Source organism: Osmerus eperlanus, chromosome 25 (genome assembly GCF_963692335.1).
Source record: "Osmerus eperlanus chromosome 25, fOsmEpe2.1, whole genome shotgun sequence".
Classification (NCBI taxonomy): Eukaryota; Metazoa; Chordata; class Actinopteri; order Osmeriformes; family Osmeridae; genus Osmerus; species Osmerus eperlanus.
This window is the reverse complement of record NC_085042.1, coordinates 2,843,227-2,861,694: the sequence shown is the minus strand read 5'-3', so window position 1 is coordinate 2,861,694 and position 18,468 is coordinate 2,843,227. Positions and strand designations below refer to the sequence as shown.

Genomic DNA, 18,468 nt, shown 5'->3' with positions numbered 1-18,468 from the left:
GACCTTGCAGTTTGAATTATTAAAGCCTCTGGTTTGACGAGACAGGTGAGGGTTGGTGTACCAAAGCTCACAGTTGCTGTGACAAGCCTCTGAGAGAAATATGATTTTTATGTGTGTCCTACTGCTGTCTGCAGGCTCCATGCTCCCCTATGCAAAGGGTCAACACGAATACAACTCACTGACCAGCACACAGAAGACCATTGTTGACATGGCAATCGACCATGTCAACAAAAAGGAACATTCCAAACACATAAATTTCGAAACAACAATTTATACACCACATGTAAGTAATGCTTCATTTAATGACTATTCTGAGACATGTCTAAGCTCTCACCTCAAAGCCTTCAAACGTATTTGAAATCAATGTTGAGTCGAATGTAGTTTGTGAAAGGTGGAAGAATCATAAGTTTCTGTCAACGTATTTTTTGTACTTTCATTTTTTTTTTTTACAGATAACTGAAGTGGACACCTACTTTAAAATGTATTTGAGGGAGACAAATTGTTCCAAGATCAAACAAACGTTAAAATATGAACACCGTCCAGATTGCCAGTTCCGAGGGGTGAGTCCCAAAATGTTTTTGACTGGTAGATGATTCCGAGCTTGTTCTAATAAACCAAGTCAACCATTTGTAATTGTCGTTCAGCTTTGCGGCCACCAGTTGACATCATCCTAACAGATATATTGTACTGCATCTCAGAAAAGATTTTAAATAACTCTTGCCCTAACTTTTAAATATCAAACTAAGCCATGTCTGTCTATTTACCTGCCTGTCTATCTGTCATCATCTCTCATGCAGAAACGTTTCAACTGTGTTGTTTGCAAGAATGCCGAGTACAGCAATTACATTGACTGTCTGCGCCCAAGATCTGCAAACATATTAACGGTAGGTGCCCACGACGCGAATCGCTTGCCTTCCCAGTGCACCACGCTCATGGGACGTGTCCAGACAGATGAACGCAGAGTTGTTGTTCTCTAAAGTCACTGAGTGAGTTTACATGCACACTAATACGCCGATCATAACCCGATAATGGCAATAATGCGATTATTAAACTGATCATGTGGACATCTTTATCTGATTTACAAAGTCGGGGTAATGTCTTAATCGGCGTATTCATAACCCGATAAAGACACCTGGAAGTTTGCCCAATCTTTCGATTCTTTGATGCATTTCAACACCTTACTCGGATTTCTTTCGGTTTTTGGAAACGGCGCATTAGTGATGGGAATTTTTAGTCTTTTTAGTGATCCGGCTCACTTGGATCAGTTCACTTAAAAGAGCAAGTTCATTTGGCTCTCAAAATGGCTCTTCGTTCAGTTTTTTTTAAATCACCCTTCATTGCAAATAATGATTATGACCAATTTCTAATCAGCCCAAATTATCAAACGCCCACAATAACATGTACTACTGTAGCCTTAGTAAAGCTGTGGAAAGTTAAACTTGTATTTGTTAATATATCTTTCACTGAAAATTATGCATTTTAATCCTGGCTTCATGCATTAAAAGAATAAGTGCAAAATCTTGTTAACAAAGCACTGGATCTAGTTCCAGACGTTGTAGCAGTGGTCCCTGACTTCGAGGTGGTAGAGGAATCATTAGCATTATGGAGCTAAATCAGGGCCAAATGTTTTGTTGATTTGAAAAACATCAACAAAACATATAGTTGAAAAACTAAAGCTTGACATTGAAAATTTAAGTTTTGTTTTAAAACGTGAAAAATCAAACCATGTAATCAAACAAAAAATAAGTGTACCAATTTTTCTGCGAGAACTAGAATGACTATGACTGAATGCTTTCTCAGCATGGCGTCTGCTCCGCCAAGGCAACACGCCATGCAGACTGCCGAGTGAATACTGTGGTGCATGCATTCAAAGTTGTACGTGGACGTGGGGAGAAGTCATTGTTCCTGCTGAACTGCACAATCTGGCACAGTTTATTGCTCTTGTAGTGTAATTTGTAAAAACGTTGTCACTGGCATCAGTTTGTTTAGTAAAAATCACATGTATATGGTGGATAGAAAGCATTCAGTCATAGTTCTCGCAGTAACACCATTTCTTGAAGGCAACATGACTGAGGAGAGTCTTCTGCCTTCTTTGTTAGGCTGTCACTCATAATTCCATGCCCCTCTGTTGAAGCCACGCCCCCTATGCAAAATCGGGGTCAGAAATCTGAAGCTGAAAAAAACAAAGTTAAAAACAGATCTGAAACTGAAAAAGATTTGAAGCCGTAAAAAAAAAAAGATTCTGAAAACAAATATAAAAGTGAAAAATAATTCCAGAATTTAATCTAAATGTTATTCAAACTGAAAGAAAAATTGTTACACTTATTTTTAGTTTGAATACATGGTTTTATTTTTGAAATTGTAAACCAAAACTTACATTTTCAATTTCAAAGCAAAATTACTAGTTGCTACAGAGAGGATAACTGTTTAACGTTTTTTTTTTGTGGTGCTAGCATGCTCATGCAACAAAGTCGTTACTTAGTAACAAGTAGCCTTTAGAAGCTAGATGCCGAGCGGAGGTTTGTAATATGTAGCTAGCCTAACCAGAAGGATTCAATGTGTTTATTGAATGAAGTGACTGCAGTAGGGCCGACACAGGAAGACACGGCGACACTTTGTTGCAGAAGGATGATGGTGGTGCAAGTTTTGTCTGTGGAGCATACAACGAGCCTGGAAACGATGTTGAATATCAACACCCTGTATTTTTGTACGCCCTTCGACTGGTTAGCTCCTGCAATTCCCACACAGCAGAAGTAGTTAGCTAGCTCTACAATTTACCAGGGCTAGGTCTGAATCTAGGTGCAAAACGGAGCAAAGCTGCATGTATATGCAGGTAGCAATGCTAGTGCTAAATAACTATTTAGCTGGTTGGCTCCATGACGCCGATTCCCACACAGCAGAAGTCTAGTAGTTAGCTAGCTCTACAATTAATCGGGGCTAGGTCTGAATATAGGAGCAAAACGGAGCACAGCTGCCGCTGTAGGTATATGCAGGTAGAAACGCTAGTGCTAATAACTGGTCGGCTCCATGACGCCGGGGTTAAGTAAGTAGGGCTTGTGAGACTGTTCACCAAAAGGGGAACCCACTTGTCTAGCAGATTAAGACATGTTCGTAGGTACCTAGCGAAAAGTAGCCTCAACTTTCTTAGAGTTTCAGCTACTGTACTAATGCTGAGAGCTCGCTGATATTGCTGTCTGTGTTACTAGAACGGCTTATCTATGCGTCGTTGCTGACATGGTGACGTTAGGCTAGCACTGAGGTCCCTTGGTGCACACAAGGCACTTTTTGCCACAAAGACTTAATTCAAGCCTAAACCGTGCAACGGAACGTAAATCCCAATAGAAGCAACGCAATCGCTACCAAGACAAACCTTTTGACATAAGCGTTGTCTATGTAGTCTAAATATTGACGGGTCTATGTAGTCCAAATATTGACGGATCCTTAGCGGTTGGAAAATAAACATTAATAATATATGTGAGAGAACAAAGGTTGTGTCCTTGCCGAAAGCAAGCACACCCAATTACACATGTGTACGGAGTACTCGTAGCTATTATTGGCATAAACCAACAATTGCTAGTAGCTACTCGGGTTTCTCATGGTCATGTAAACGCACTCACTGTTGTAGTTCGTATAACGTCATGGCAAAGTGTGCAGACTTGGGTTTACGTAGATCAATATTTCGAGTAGGCCTACTCGAAATATTGATATCAAATACAACTTTAACACACACATTAAGCAAAAATCCGATACGCTGGCTAGATGTAGCATGATGTTATCTGCTATACACACCATAGTTCTGGCTCTTTCTTTTACATTTATTTACATTTACATTTATTCATTTAGCAGACGCTTTTATCCAAAGCGACTTCCAAGAGAGAGCTTTACAAAGTGCATAGGTCACTGATCATAACAACGAGATAGCCACAAAACATTGCGAGTAGCCAAAACATGAAGCACACATTGTGAACAACCAAAGTAAGTGCCAAAGGGAAGAACCATAAGAGCATGTAGTTAAACAAGTTACAATTAAACAACATGAACTGCTATAAGTGCAAGTGTACCTGTGAAAAAAAACAAAAAAACAACAATAATAAAAAACAATATATCACAGCGAGTACAAACAATTTTAAATCAGTTACCACTAACCACAAGAGCAACAAGTCTCTGAGCAAGAGTCATTGTGATCCTTGAGGGAACTAACATCGGGTCAAGCGAACCATTCCTAAGTACCGTTGTACTCCCGGAACAAGTGCGTCTTGAGCCTTTTCTTGAAGGTGGAGAGACAGTCAGTGTCTCTGATGGAGATGGGGAGTTGATTCCACCACTGGGTGGCCAGACAGGAGAAGAGCTTGTGTTGGGACCGGGCGGTCTTGAGCGGTGGGACCACCAGGCGGTTGTCTGAAGAAGACTTTTGCTTCGTATTGTATAAGTGAAAGATTAAAAGTTGCAGTATGCGATCGGACGCAAAAGCCACTACAGTGCGTGTCCACTACAGCAACGCGAGCGGCGCAATGCTTTCCTTTCATTTGGTGAAAATGAGTGCATTGTGTGGAGCGTCGCAATCCAAGTTGAGATGTTCTCAACTTTATGTAAATGAGGAGCGATTTTCGAGAGCGTTGGCCAATCGGCTTGTTTTTGTGTTTCTTGGAACGTAGAAACCGTTGATCATGGTAAACATTTCTAGCTTTCACAGTTTCAAGATGAAGGACAAACTGATCGTCTGTGTGGCTGCATACCCAGCCCTGTTTGATACGTGTCTGTATTCGTACAGAGATGTAAACAAAAAAATAGTGGGGTTTATGTCATCTTAAATTCAGTCTCGTAACAAAACGTAACTTTGTTCTGTGCTGGATAGCCCCGTCGGTGGTACATGACTGGTTACCCGGTGGCATAGGCCTACAGTAACATTTAATCTTTCACCCTGAATACAATTGTATTGTGAGTAGTGGATAAGATCATGCTACATCTAGTCAGTGTATGGGATTTCTTGCATCATGTGTGTAAAAGTTGTGTTTCATCAATATTGTCAAGATTTGGTCTTCCCAGCAATGCCTTGAACAAAGATGAGAGCTAACCGCTTCATAGCCCTCACAGGACAAACTGTCTTATTTAGACTTAGCTCTGGATAAGAGCGTCTGCTAAATGTAGACTTTATATTATTTTCAATTACATCATTATCAAAGTGGCCTAGCAAGACATTTTCCACGAGGGGGAATCCCCTGCTTTGGCAAACTGGTGTCTCACAGTATGCCGACTGAATGTTTTGGGGGGGTTTTACTCCAAATGATGAACGGGAATGAATGAATGATGTGAGAGTGCTCCAGGTGGATGGGACTTAGGGTCTTCAACCCCTTTGACCTCAACGTGCCTGGGAAGCAGTAGGGTAGCTCGAGTGTAGAGGAGGGAGTGGGATGCAAGACATACAAGTGGCTGGCATAGATAAGTTGTATTTATAGTAAGCTACTGATTAGACTGGTTCATACATTTGATTAGCTGATGAGCATCAGTTGTGTAATTGAGATGGTGATCAGGTGTGTAGACAAAGTGGCAGATGGGAGTTGTAGTGTGGTCAGGTCATGTATATTAGACATTTCCCCACTCCAACACACCTGATTTAAATGTTAATGTTGTTTTGAAGTTCTGCAGAAGCCAGATAACAACAATTCATTTGAATAAGGTGTGTTGGAACAGGGAATCATCTAAAACAGTACATCTAAATACAGTATAGTGAGCCCGAGATGAGTGTTGAAGACCACTGTTCTAGATAGTCCAGGCCCTACCTGTACAATTTTCTTCTGAATTTTGTTTAACTAAATCTTCTGTGAACCTTCCCAGAATGAAGAGGAACGAAATCGACACTGCCACGTGTACCATACCGGGATGGGTACCATTGGATCCTCCCCGTGATGGGAAGCCAGTGCAGGGAGATGAGGAGCGGGGTAACATGGGAGCGTTATGTGCATCATCACGGAATAACTGCATATATCTGACAAAAAACACACTGTCTTTAGAAAACTGGGTCTCTCAGTGGTGTAATACATCTCTAAAGAAGATGACAAGCCATTGCTGTAATAAAATCAAGATTTTATTTACCTGATGAGATGCTGAGGTATTTTTCTTGGGTCAGTTTTTGTCTTGTTTTGAACATGGAAACAGTTACTGTAGACTCCTTCAGAGGTGTGTGTGCTGCATTTCTGACCAAAATATGGATACTTTTACCTGGTTTAATTGTAAAGTCATACCCTTGCTAAGACTAAATAAGATTGTTATCATCATCTGTTAAGCATTCAGTAATCTGTGATACCGTATTTCTTCGATTTAAACGCTGCCCTCGAATAAACGCTGCACCAAAAATTTACATTGTGTAATAAACGCTGCCCTCGATTAAAAGCTGCACCAAAAAAATCTGAAAAGTTATTTAATTGGTTTAATTAAAACACGGTATTTATTACACAAGTAAATCACAAGTGTAGGCTACAATGTACTTCGCCACTCGCGAATTCGCCTTTCATCAACCCCAAGTTGCCCCAGCAACGAAGCATTGTAAGTGGGGTCTTTGTAAAAGCGTTGTGAATGGTTCGCACTTGTACTCCCAACTAAACACGCGGCTTCAATTTTACACTAGATATACAAGGCTTTGTGTTTGACCTCCTTGTCTATTCTTTGTTTGTCTATGGCCCCACTACAGCTACAATTCACTAAATCTCTCTTACTAATTAAACTCCGCCCTCGAATAAACGCCACACCAAAAATGAACATTGTGTAATAAACGATGCAGCGTTTAATCGAAGAAATATGGTAACTTTATTTGACTGTGTGACCCTCATACTGACAAAGTGAATAATCTACAGGAAGTTTTATCAAAAGTAGAGCAGGGTTCCACCGTTATTCATGGCTTCTAATGAGTACTCCTGTTTTCTGTGTTTTGTAGCTTCCTGTGCAGTGTGTTACACCCTCACATAAATACGCAAATACCACCAAAGTTTGGTTTAATTGATTGATCCTATCACTCCAAATCAAACAAACTTGAATCATAAATATATTAATGATATTAGAGGAATAAATAAACCCAGCTCCATGTTAAGCTTGAGTGGCTTCCACTAGGCTGATCGTTTCATTTTCACGACTGACAAGTAACAAGAAAGGTCCATTTGTCAAACTCCCACATCCAGAGAAAAGGCCTCGAGCCTCCAGCAGACCTTCCCAGAGGCGGTCTGAGGGTAATTATGAGCTGTGTCATGGAAATTTTGGAATACAGTTATAATGTGTGTGTTTCATATATGAGGAATGTGTTTTAACGGAAGTCTAAAGTTGATTAAGAGTCAACTACATTTGGTAGAGATGCCATTTGCAGTTTTATAACTAGGAGACGGGAAGTCTGGGTGACCTGAGAGAGTTCTTGTCACCTGGGGAGGAAGAGACAGTTGGTCTGGAGACAAATGTGGATTCAACTGTATTGTTATTGTGATCTGCTGCTCTGACCCTTCCTCTAGACTTGTTTGAAGTGGCCCACACAAAGGACAGTTGACCATTTGACTGGTGAACCCCTGTGGTTTTACTATCTACTGGTTTGGGGAGAGAGGCCACAATAAAGAACCGTGGGAACTTGATATGAAGTCACTGTCACTGAGCAGTGCTGACCAATCACAGAGTTCAGAATAACCATTTGATCTAAAGTTTATATAAGGCAGGGTTTTGGGGTTGTTCTGTATCACTCTGGCGAACGACCTGTGGCTAGCACCTCCTTCGTTATGACTGATCACAAAGTACTTTGTTAAATCTTGATTTGTACAAGCAAAATAAATTTATTGTAACCGCCATCTCTTGACTATTCAAATCTACACAGTGCCGCTAGAATTTTTCCATATCACTTGGTGGCCCGTATGGGGATCCTCGCCTGCTCGGCGTATCACGGACAAGGACTCCCTTAGAAAAGGTGATCTGATCAATCCGGCATTGCCGCCTTTACCTCTATCCAAAATTTTCAGAGAAAGCGGGGCCGATTCGAGGGGGTGCTTGACTGGTTGCGCTTTGACTGACGCGGGATCCTGAAAGAACCGGTAAATATTCTTTTGTGGCTTCTGTGTAATTTGAGTTGTCTAAATGTGTGTAGTTTAGACTATGGTCAATAATTCGGTTTAGTTAGTAATAGGGCGGAGACTGGAGAAGAGCTTTGTCCTGTACGTGCAAGTCGTACGAAATTAATAGGGCGGTGATCGGAGAAGATCTTTCGTCCTGTACGTGCAAGTCGTACAAATTAATCGGGTAAGGCCGGAGAACTTATCCTTTACGTGAAAGTCGTAAAAAAGCATGCAGGGAAAGTGTGCTGACGAGCGCACAAAAGGGTGATAAATTCACATGTTATATCGTGTTATGTGTCTTTTGAGACCCTAGGATTAGAATATGTTGGGTTAGTGATAGTTTGAGAAATTGTATTGGCTTTGGTGGTCATAACAGTTGTTATTTATTTACGGCCAAAACGTGATTCTAAGTCCCGAGAGAAAAGTATACTAGTCAGCTGTGTGAGTGAGAGTGTTTACAAAGGGTTTGAGTCCCTGAAGGTGGAGAACAAAGAAAAAAAAAAAAGTGAAGAAAGGCCTGAATTATGAAATTTCAAAGTTAGTAACGCGCGCGTGTTCATTTTTTGTTTTAATTGCAAGTTATGTTTTTTGAGGTTAAAAGAAGTATGAGTAACTAATGGTGTCTATTATTCAACCTATATACAAATTACAAAAATCAAAATTTTAATTATTTTTCAAAACTTTAATTATTTTTCGGTTTGAATATTTGTAATTTATGATTGTGCAGTTATTTTCATTGAAAGTTGTGAAGTCGGAATTTAATTGTTTTTAGAAAAGAAAAGGGGTAATTGTGTCTTTATTTTCCGTTGTTGGTTATCGCTTATGGATTGTAATTCTGAAAATGAATGGTCTGGAGGCAGAATTGACCTGTCCAAACATCGATTACATGAAGCAAAAGTATGGTAACGATAGTTTATTGCAAATGCAAATATGGATTGATAAATGTGGATTTTCGAGTGTGGAGTCGTTTTGTTTTAAGGACCTTATTGTATTGCGAAATGGGTTCGTGGAGAGAAATAGATACACGATTTTTTTTTGAAGTGGAGAAAAGAATAGATTTTAGCCTGATTGGAGAGCTTTTTTTCTGATTGGGTGGAGATAGGTAGAGGGATAAAGAAATATTAGGACAGAATAGTGTGGGGAATTTTTCATCTATTTCCCCACAGATTCACGATTGAGATTTTCTGGCTGTTCCGCAAACAAATTTCGCCTCATCCGCAGCCAGGGGTGTTGCGGCAGGATGCGCGGGCGCATGAGGGTTTGCGGGAATGCGAGAACAGAATACGAAGACGTCAGACATTTGCCATTTCTTCTGACAGCCGGTTATATCTAGGAAAAGTCAAGAAAGTAGGATCCTGGAATGTTTTTTATAGATTTGCTTTGGATTCCCGCAAAGATTGAAGCTTGTGCCTTGACTTGCAATTGCCATTGTGTTTCCAAGAAGGAAAGGTTAAAGTCCTCTCCGGAACAAAGGGTTTGAGTCCCTGTTGTGTTTGGAATAAGCGTGTTGTGGGCTATGGTCAAAGCTGATGCAGAGCGTGTTGACATGCTGTTGAAAAAACATGTAGGCCAACACGAATTGCTAGGTAAGGTCAATCCAAAATGCGTGCTTTAATTGTGGGAATTTGAGCAACATGTACGTGAATGTCCGGAGATGTGTCATCTTTGTTGAAAGTTTTCTGGAAATTGTGAGCGAACTCTCGCAAAATCAGAGGGGTTCGTGATCGGAAGTTGAGTTTCGAAATGGTGGCGTACAATGTTTATCGGTTGACACTGTTGGTAGAGGAGAGACGATTGTTTTACAACTCTGTGTTAACCGTTATATGTTTGATGTTAGACTTTACATCGGTCTGATTACCGCCAGAAGGCATTTGTTTTTGAAGACGGAGGCATTCTGTTTTGAAAATGCTAATGTTAATTCTTTGACTGAATTCTCCACTTGAAAAGAGGCGCATGCGCTTGAGCCTAGCGGAAGTTGATTCTTTCAGTGAAGCTCTTCTGCGTGCAGTGCCCACACGTGAGTGCAAAAAAAAAAAAAAGAAAATATCACTCATTTTATTGAAAATTTGACGTTGAATTGTGAAGTATATTGGTTGGGAAAACAGATGTGTGTTTCTGTTTCTTTGTCGAACTTAAGAAAATATTGTGAGTTGCCATACTCTTGATTTGGAAATTATGTACAGACCGATTTTCTATATTATGAGCTTGATTCGTTGTTGAATAACGCGCTGGAAATTTAGTGTTTGGGTAGGATAATTGGTAAAAGGCCAGTTTTGGCAATAAAAGCGGTATTCATTTGAAGAATTACAATCCCGGGGTTATTGAAACTTTTATAGAAAGTTATGTGTTCAAACGTAAATGTTATGTTGTTTAAGGAATATTTTTGTTTATGTCTGGAAATGTTCGATGGTTTTTAATTAATTTTGTGGAAGTTCACAGATGTTACTGTTGTTTAAAGAAATATGTAAAGGGTTATGAAGAAGTGATTAGAAAGATTGAGCCAGTCCGAGGGACTTAAGTGTATACAAGGGGAACTAGTTAGAGAGACTGAATTGCGATTGTTGTCAAGGGCAAAGGTACTACATATGTGTGTTTATTGCTGCTGAGATGATTTGTTGAAATGTGTTGGGTTTGGTGGTATTCATATTTACCTATTTAAATGGACTTGAAGTTGAAGCTTTGTCCAACCAGAATGCTAATACATGGGTAAACTGTCATTCTCTGGCGAGTGATATTAGGTGCATTTGTAGATTTCGGAGCCAAATTTTTATGTTGAAAATAAAATAGTACTAATGGTTGATAGAATTGTAAAGGTTGTAATTGTAAAGAAAATCTAGGCTGTGACTGTTGGTTAATGGCTAATGGTGAAAACGTGGAGGAAGTGCATTTTGTTCTGTCCTGAGACAAAGGAGAGTCCAGGAAGTTGAATTTGCAACTATGGCAACGACATTGGCCAACAAACTAACACACCGACAGGCGGGTACAGGCTAGTAAAGGAATTGCAGCTTTATATTTGAGATCCAGGATGAGTAACCGCATGACGCATGCGCAGATGGAAATTGAGAAATTGACTAAGACGAAAATTTAGAGAAATAGATAAATTTGAAGCGAATTTACATATTAATATGGTTACTTTTGAAATATGTTACGTGATGAGTATTTTGAGACATTTGCTAACAAGGTTTTTGTTTGTTTGAGGACATTTTAAATGAGTTTCAGAAATTCCGAGGAAAGGTGGGGGCTACAAAAAAAAGTCCCGTTACGATGAGTTTTACAAAGGTGATCCCAGAGGGTGTAATTCTGCATAATTATGTGAGTATTAATGGTGAAAGATGTGTCCGTTTAGATGAATTCGAAGTTTGGTGGTTTACGAATGTATGATTTAACATTTGTTCTAAATCCTAGCCAAACAGGGAGGTAGGAGCCTTTCCGACCAGAACTTGTATTTACGAGCGGAAAATCTGTGGTGTGTGATGGTCTCCATAAAAATGCAGAAATTAGACCCTGGTTCATAAATTAGTTCTAATTGGATTGGAAAAGTTATACTTTAGCAAAATTAAGTGAATAGCTGGTAAACGCCAACCATCTGTGTTGTTTAAAAGAAATGAAAAAAGGTTGAGAGTTTTTGCTTTGTTCCAGAGCGCGCTGTTTGATGCGAGTTTGAAATGCGCGATTGTTTATTTGAGTTGATACACTAACAAAGAGTAATTGAGATAGCTGGTAAATATAGGAATATTCAAAGGTGTATACATTACATGCTTTGATAAAACTTTTGAGGAGTTAAAGAATAAGGTTTTGTTTTACGGGTTTATGTTAAATTGGGAATTTAAAGGTTTAAAAGAAAAAGGGAGAGTTTATATTTTATTTTGTCTTAAGGGCATGGTACAATGTTTTGGGATAAACAGTTAGGCTGTGATGAGGTTGTATCATTATGGTATTGGTTCATAAAGAGGGTTATGATAATTTGGTTTTGAAATAATTTGGGAAGACTCATTAAGTCTGATAAATTGTGGTGTGATGGTTGGAACGAAGTAGCTTGTTCTGGACTGCAGCCAAAGCAAGTTATGAAGTTCTACCTATCTAACCTATATAGAAATATAGATGGGGTATAAGTTTAGTTAATGGTTACATTAAGAACATTTTATGGTCTATGTTTTATTTTGGAATCATACAGATTAAATTCTGGTTTAGGGTAGTGATGCTAGTTTTCTACATGTCTTGGAAAAAGAGAGAGTTTATTTGGTGAATTTAAATACAGGGAAAAATTAAAAGGGAATATGAAATTTAAAGGTATTCATTTGAACTGTTCCTAAAGGTTTTTTGAAGAAAAGATAATAAGAGACTAAAAGTTGAGGATATTCGTAATTTGGCTGTTTTCTAAAATAGTTTTATTTTATACAAATTGGTTCAAAAGTTGGTTGCTTCAGTGTAAGCTTGTTAATTCATAAAAGGGAAAAGAGTTAAAATATTTACTGATAGTTAAATACATCATTGGTGTTACATATGATTTTGGGAAAGGTATGGAAACAGGAAGTTTCTTAGTTTGATCTGGGACACAACTTGCTGTATGCAAATGTGGAATTCACTCTAACAATTATGATTATTCCACAGGGAAAATGCTAGTGCTGATACTAGCTGGAGCAGTTTCTAGATTGCCTGAATGCATTGATGAACTAACTAGAATATGTTTTTGATGTTGATATGTTTACAGGAAGTGATGAGATGATGTTGCTATGTCCGGATGAGCCTAACTTGACAAATTTGGGCTTACAGGACTCTTTTGAGGAAAATTGTTGTGTGACCTTGATACAACATTTGTTACAGATTCTTTAAGGGAAGCGCAGGCTTCTTAGAGAGGAAGAGGTGACGTTTAGGAATTTATGACTGACTGATGACTGACTGATCCAAACAGAGTGACTATGGGGGTTTTATGGTTTTATGAATTTAGTTTCAGTAGTTTGGATTTGTGATAGGATTGTGAGGGTTTGATATGATATTGCTGAGTTGAAAATATTGGACTGTATTTAACCCAGAGTGAGAATTTTGTTTTGTTTGAGTATATTTGATAAGAATTACAGAATACAGCGGACAGATGGAGAAAGGAATGGTGGAATGGAGATTCGAACTTGGACAAATCCACAAGAAAATGCGTTTTGGAAAAAGGAAGGATATGAGAATAAAAATGGAGGTTGTATGGTCTGCATAAAACATTTATCTTGAGATTTTGCTAAGTTAACACATGGAAAGATCATGCCTCTACAGTTTGTGTGATATCAAGAAGAATGCATTATTTTAGCATACAAGAGGATTTGTAATGGATGCATAGTCATTTTGTTAATACTTCATATGTGGGACAAGTATTATGAGAAAAGGAATTTAAACACGATAAGCTTCACAGTTAAGGTTAGAGAAACCATTTGGGTATTAATAGATGGATTTTGTAGAGTTCAATTTTTGGAGAAGTGATACTGTTTAATGATTGTTGATGGGAAGAAGTTTTAGACTTCTCAGGGGCTCAGTGATCAAGCTTTTGTTAATTTAGATTATTTTCGATGGGATTTTTCTTTGAAGTTATGTACACACTTGTTTAAGGAAGTTATTTTGGTGTTGAAAGGATTCAACATTGTGTTAATCACTTCAGTTGAATGAGAGAACAGAACTTTGAAGACTAAGTCAGACGACAAGAAGTCAGTTACCTTTAACTCTGTGAGAATGTGCTTGTTTATCACTGTGCAACCTTTTTGGAGTCTATTTTGTGTGAGATTCACAGGCAGGTGAAGGAGGCTATTCCTATGACTGGACCGCTGCATGATTTGATACCAGAGGACTGGATCGTGGTGAAGGACCTGAAACGCCTGGTAAAACCCAAGGTGGACGGGGCCATACCAGATTCTCCTGACGACTAATCCGGCGGTTAAGATCGAGGGGAGAGCAACGTGGATACACGCTAACCAGTGCGTGCACCTTGTCTGGAGACGGAAGCATTGGATACGCGTTCTGCGTAGTACCAAGGAAATTTCCGAGCTGTACGCGAAGTGCAGTGTCGTTGAAAGTTGCCCTGAGCAATTTGATCGTCGTTTGCAATCGATTCGACTAGACTACACCGCCTGACAGAAGTTTGCCTACATCCAACTGAAGATGGCATCCGTTCCGACAACCTGGACTTTGTGGTGTACGGGGTACAATGGGTTTTGTCTTGAGACTAGCATTTCTTATGTTAATGTTTGAATTATTTTTCTTAATTAACTGTTTGGGTTTATGGAATTGTAAAAAAAAAATATATATATTTTGGAATTGTCATGGAAATTTTGGAATACAGTTATAATGTGTGTGTTTCATATATGAGGAATGTGTTTTAACGGAAGTCTAAAGTTGATTAAGAGTCAACTACATTTGGTAGAGATGCCATTTGCAGTTTTATAACTAGGAGACGGGAAGTCTGGGTGACCTGAGAGAGTTCTTGTCACCTGGGGAGGAAGAGACAGTTGGTCTGGAGACAAATGTGGATTCAACTGTATTGTTATTGTGATCTGCTGCTCTGACCCTTCCTCTAGACTTGTTTGAAGTGGCCCACACAAAGGACAGTTGACCATTTGACTGGTGAACCCCTGTGGTTTTACTATCTACTGGTTTGGGGAGAGAGGCCACAATAAAGAACCGTGGGAACTTGATATGAAGTCACTGTCACTGAGCAGTGCTGACCAATCACAGAGTTCAGAATAACCATTTGATCTAAAGTTTATATAAGGCAGGGTTTTGGGGTTGTTCTGTATCACTCTGGCGAACGACCTGTGGCTAGCACCTCCTTCGTTATGACTGATCACAAAGTACTTTGTTAAATCTTGATTTGTACAAGCAAAATAAATTTATTGTAACCGCCATCTCTTGACTATTCAAATCTACACAGTGCCGCTAGAATTTTTCCATATCAGCTGCAACAATTGTTTATTTTCAGGAAGTACATCAGTAATCCCATGGTAACTGTGGCAGCATCGGTTGGATACAGGCTGCCCCCCACCTACACACAATCTCAAAACTAACTTCCGGCATGTCGATGTGGCTGAACTTCACCTCACAGTTGAAACTGAACACAGAGGGTGTGCAGGCACTGCAGCATACTTAGCATTAAGTCATTCCATCTAAACTGGCAGATATGAGAGCCTGATGTGAAGCACATTAGCTTTTTCTTCTCTCTGCAATGGGATGACTAACATGAGATACATTCAGAACAAACACATGCAGAACGCTCACACACACATACAAGACGCGCACACACACACAGAACACTGACGTACAGAACGCACACGCATAGAACACACACGCACTGTACCCAACAGACACAGAACACACACACATGCAGAACACACACATACTGAACAGTCACAACACCCAAATGTTACAGTGCATCCAGGAAAACGCATGCACAGTGCGTTCAAAAACAACCCCGGAATGTCAGATGCGTTTTGAGGTTACGTAAAAAACCCTGCGCTCCTGATAAAAGGCTCTCATGGTAAACAGGGGCTCCGTCCAGCCGTCTCCTCTAGTCTGCAGAGTTCGCAGGGACACACTCGTCTCCCTGATGCGTTTGAGGGACTTACTCACATCTTCAAGCACTTTCCCTGCGGCGGATGTTTGTAAAGGATCCCACACGGAGAACACTACCTCTCTGAGTTGTGACAACAGGGTGGCCCAAGGCCAGTACAGATCAGGGGCCGTCAGAGCTGTCTTTTGTATTCAATTCAATACATGAAATCGTTATTGTCCATCACACAATGATAGAAAATGGTCTTATCTTAGGGGCAAAAAGGAAGAAGCATAAACCTCTGTGAAAGACCTCTATAAAAGAGTACAGGGAACAGATATACACAGAACACTGTGGCCTCACAAACTAAAAGAGTACGTTTTACAGTCCAATAGGCAAAATCAAATCAAATCCCACTATTTTCAATAAGGTTGTTTCAATAAGGGTCTGAGTGTGTATATTGTGTGTGTGTGTGTGTGTGTGTGGTTAGACTGAGGCCTACACACTGAGCCTGCAGCTTTTACACACAGTGTTGCTGTGTGTGTGTGCTGCAGTGATATCGGAAAGTCTTTACCCCCTTCTGGTTTGCTGTGCTTCCAAACTCGGACCGAAACGACTTTTAAGACACAGCTCACAAGGACTCAAGATCAAAACAATGTATTGCAAGGATCCTCTGCATGAACTCAGCAGTTTCAGATGAATAATGTCCTCCATTCAGGAACAGAAATTAGGATGTTGGACCAGAGGGACTCCCTTTCTGACCCATTCTGCTGACTTCCCTTCCTATAAGATGTGGTGACTCTGCGCTGTGGCTAGTAAACGCAGGCCATTCCTTCACTCCGAAAATACTAGTTAGACACTTTTGCTGGACTTTCTTTTAGCACTATTTGCATGCCGCTTTGGATAAAAAAAAAAAGAATGAAACGTAAACCGTGACATCACCGTATTCCGCACATCCCTGACCAACATAGACTTCGCTGCAAATCTATCCTTTCCACACAGCAAACGTGCTATCTCTCTCCTGCTTCTTGTCTCAACCCTCTCTCCGCTCTCTCTCACTTTCTTTGCATGACAAAGGATCCTTATGATTTGTGAGGATTTGAAAGCTGTTATGGGTAGAACTCTGGTATTTCTTCCATAGCGGACACATTCTTCGATACTTACACATCCAGCTACCAGTACCCCTGACATGCTGATAAGTAATGCAATTAAATGGACTGTATTTCACTGAAAGAGGACTTATTTATTCGCTGTAAAATCTCATTAAGAGTCTGTTCCGCAGCATGCCCTGCAGTTACGTTTATACTAGATCATTTCACGTACATATGAAGGTTAATTGGTAATTAATTCTAATGTATGTCCGTCACAGAGAATTCAGTACTCGATGTGCTGCAGTACCTTGTAGCCTGTGATTTGAAATAGAAATACATTTAATGAAAATAAACAAATCAAGTAATCATTTTTAACTAAGTAGGCTACTGCACATTGACAAAGAAGCCATTTTGAAATATCTTTTTAAAAAGACTTGAAGACAGAACTACATACAGTAAATATTGCCACAAACAGCTAGCACAGTATACAATACAAGTTGACATAAATCTAGCTAAGTTTGATATTGAACATAAACGTATAGGCCTACGAGATGAAACCATCAAACAGAGCACCATTTGTCTCATACATCCGTTTAATTGTTGTTTGTTCTGACCATCACTATTCTGGAAGATATTGCATAGAGAAAGGCCAGGGAGATGGAAGCTAGAGATGGGGAAGCCGGAGAGAGGCTGATGGACAAAGGCCGAAGAGAGGCCGGGCTGAAAGGCTGAATCAATTTTGGCAAAATAAATGGAATGTCCGAGGTCAATTACCTTTCCTCACTCCCCCATCCTGAGAGGAAAAGAGAGAAAAGAAGAGAAGGAGAGAAAGAGAGAAGGAGTTCAGTCTGCTCTCAGAGACACTGGAAGTCTATAAATGAAGTACCATGCAGGATTGTCAACTAATACCTGTTCTTACCACCTGTATTCACAGATAAGACCCTCTTGGAAGGTGAGTGGGGTTGGGGGGGGGGTCTGGGATGGAAGAGGGTGAGGATGGGGGCATGTGCTGGAGGACTGAATAGATGGAAATCTACAGAAACAGGTTGACTTCATGGCTGCTGTGTTCCAAGCACGAATGAATAGAACTGTATGAGCAGATAGCATTGAGACGACAAACTCTCAATGATGTAAGAACACTTATGCAGATGCATGAGCTGAACGGTCACTTTAACGTCAGTCTAAAATACTCGTTAGACTTGTCTAATCCCATTGTGTATTATATTGTGTAAAGCATGCATGTGTTTAATGTGGGTTGCAAACACAGGCAAACAGGCATCCACAAAGTTCCATACGTAACCCCAACCCTTAATCTGCCAACGTTGCAACACTACGGCTTTTCCATGTTCACATCGCAGCCCTCTGCTTGCTGCTTTACGGACATCGCTACCGATGACCCTCCAACTGCAGGCTTAGGCCGAATCCCATTTCTCTGTCTTACCCCTTACCCCTTTGTGTACCCCTAGCCCTTGTCCCTCGAAACAGAGTAGTAGGGCTAGGGGTGAAAACATACCCCTATGAAATGAGACACCACTTGGTTACAGTTACGTCATCTAGCATGTATCGATGTCTCCAAAGCAAGAGTCTTATGCACTGATATCAAACGAAATTCGCTGCTAATGGAGTTTAGTTAAAACTGTAGACATGCATGGAGTCCATTCAAGGCTAGTCAGAGAAATGCGGGACTGTTGTGCAAATCAGCAATGTAACGTTAGCGTAGCAAACTAGCGATTTTAAAAACGTTTCAATTACAGTTTTTCTCAATTGTTTACAC

At 39.9% G+C, this 18,468-nt stretch overlaps 1 long non-coding RNA gene across 1 annotated transcript; it reads left to right on the top strand.

Annotated features, from left to right (window-relative positions):
* Window positions 1-447: 447 nt before the first annotated feature.
* On the top strand, window positions 448-5,869 carry LOC134012222 (uncharacterized). The gene is made up of 3 exons (XR_009928540.1): window positions 448-560; window positions 798-884; window positions 5,836-5,869. It is a non-coding gene; the product is annotated as an uncharacterized LOC134012222 (long non-coding RNA).
* Window positions 5,870-18,468: the final 12,599 nt, after the last annotated feature.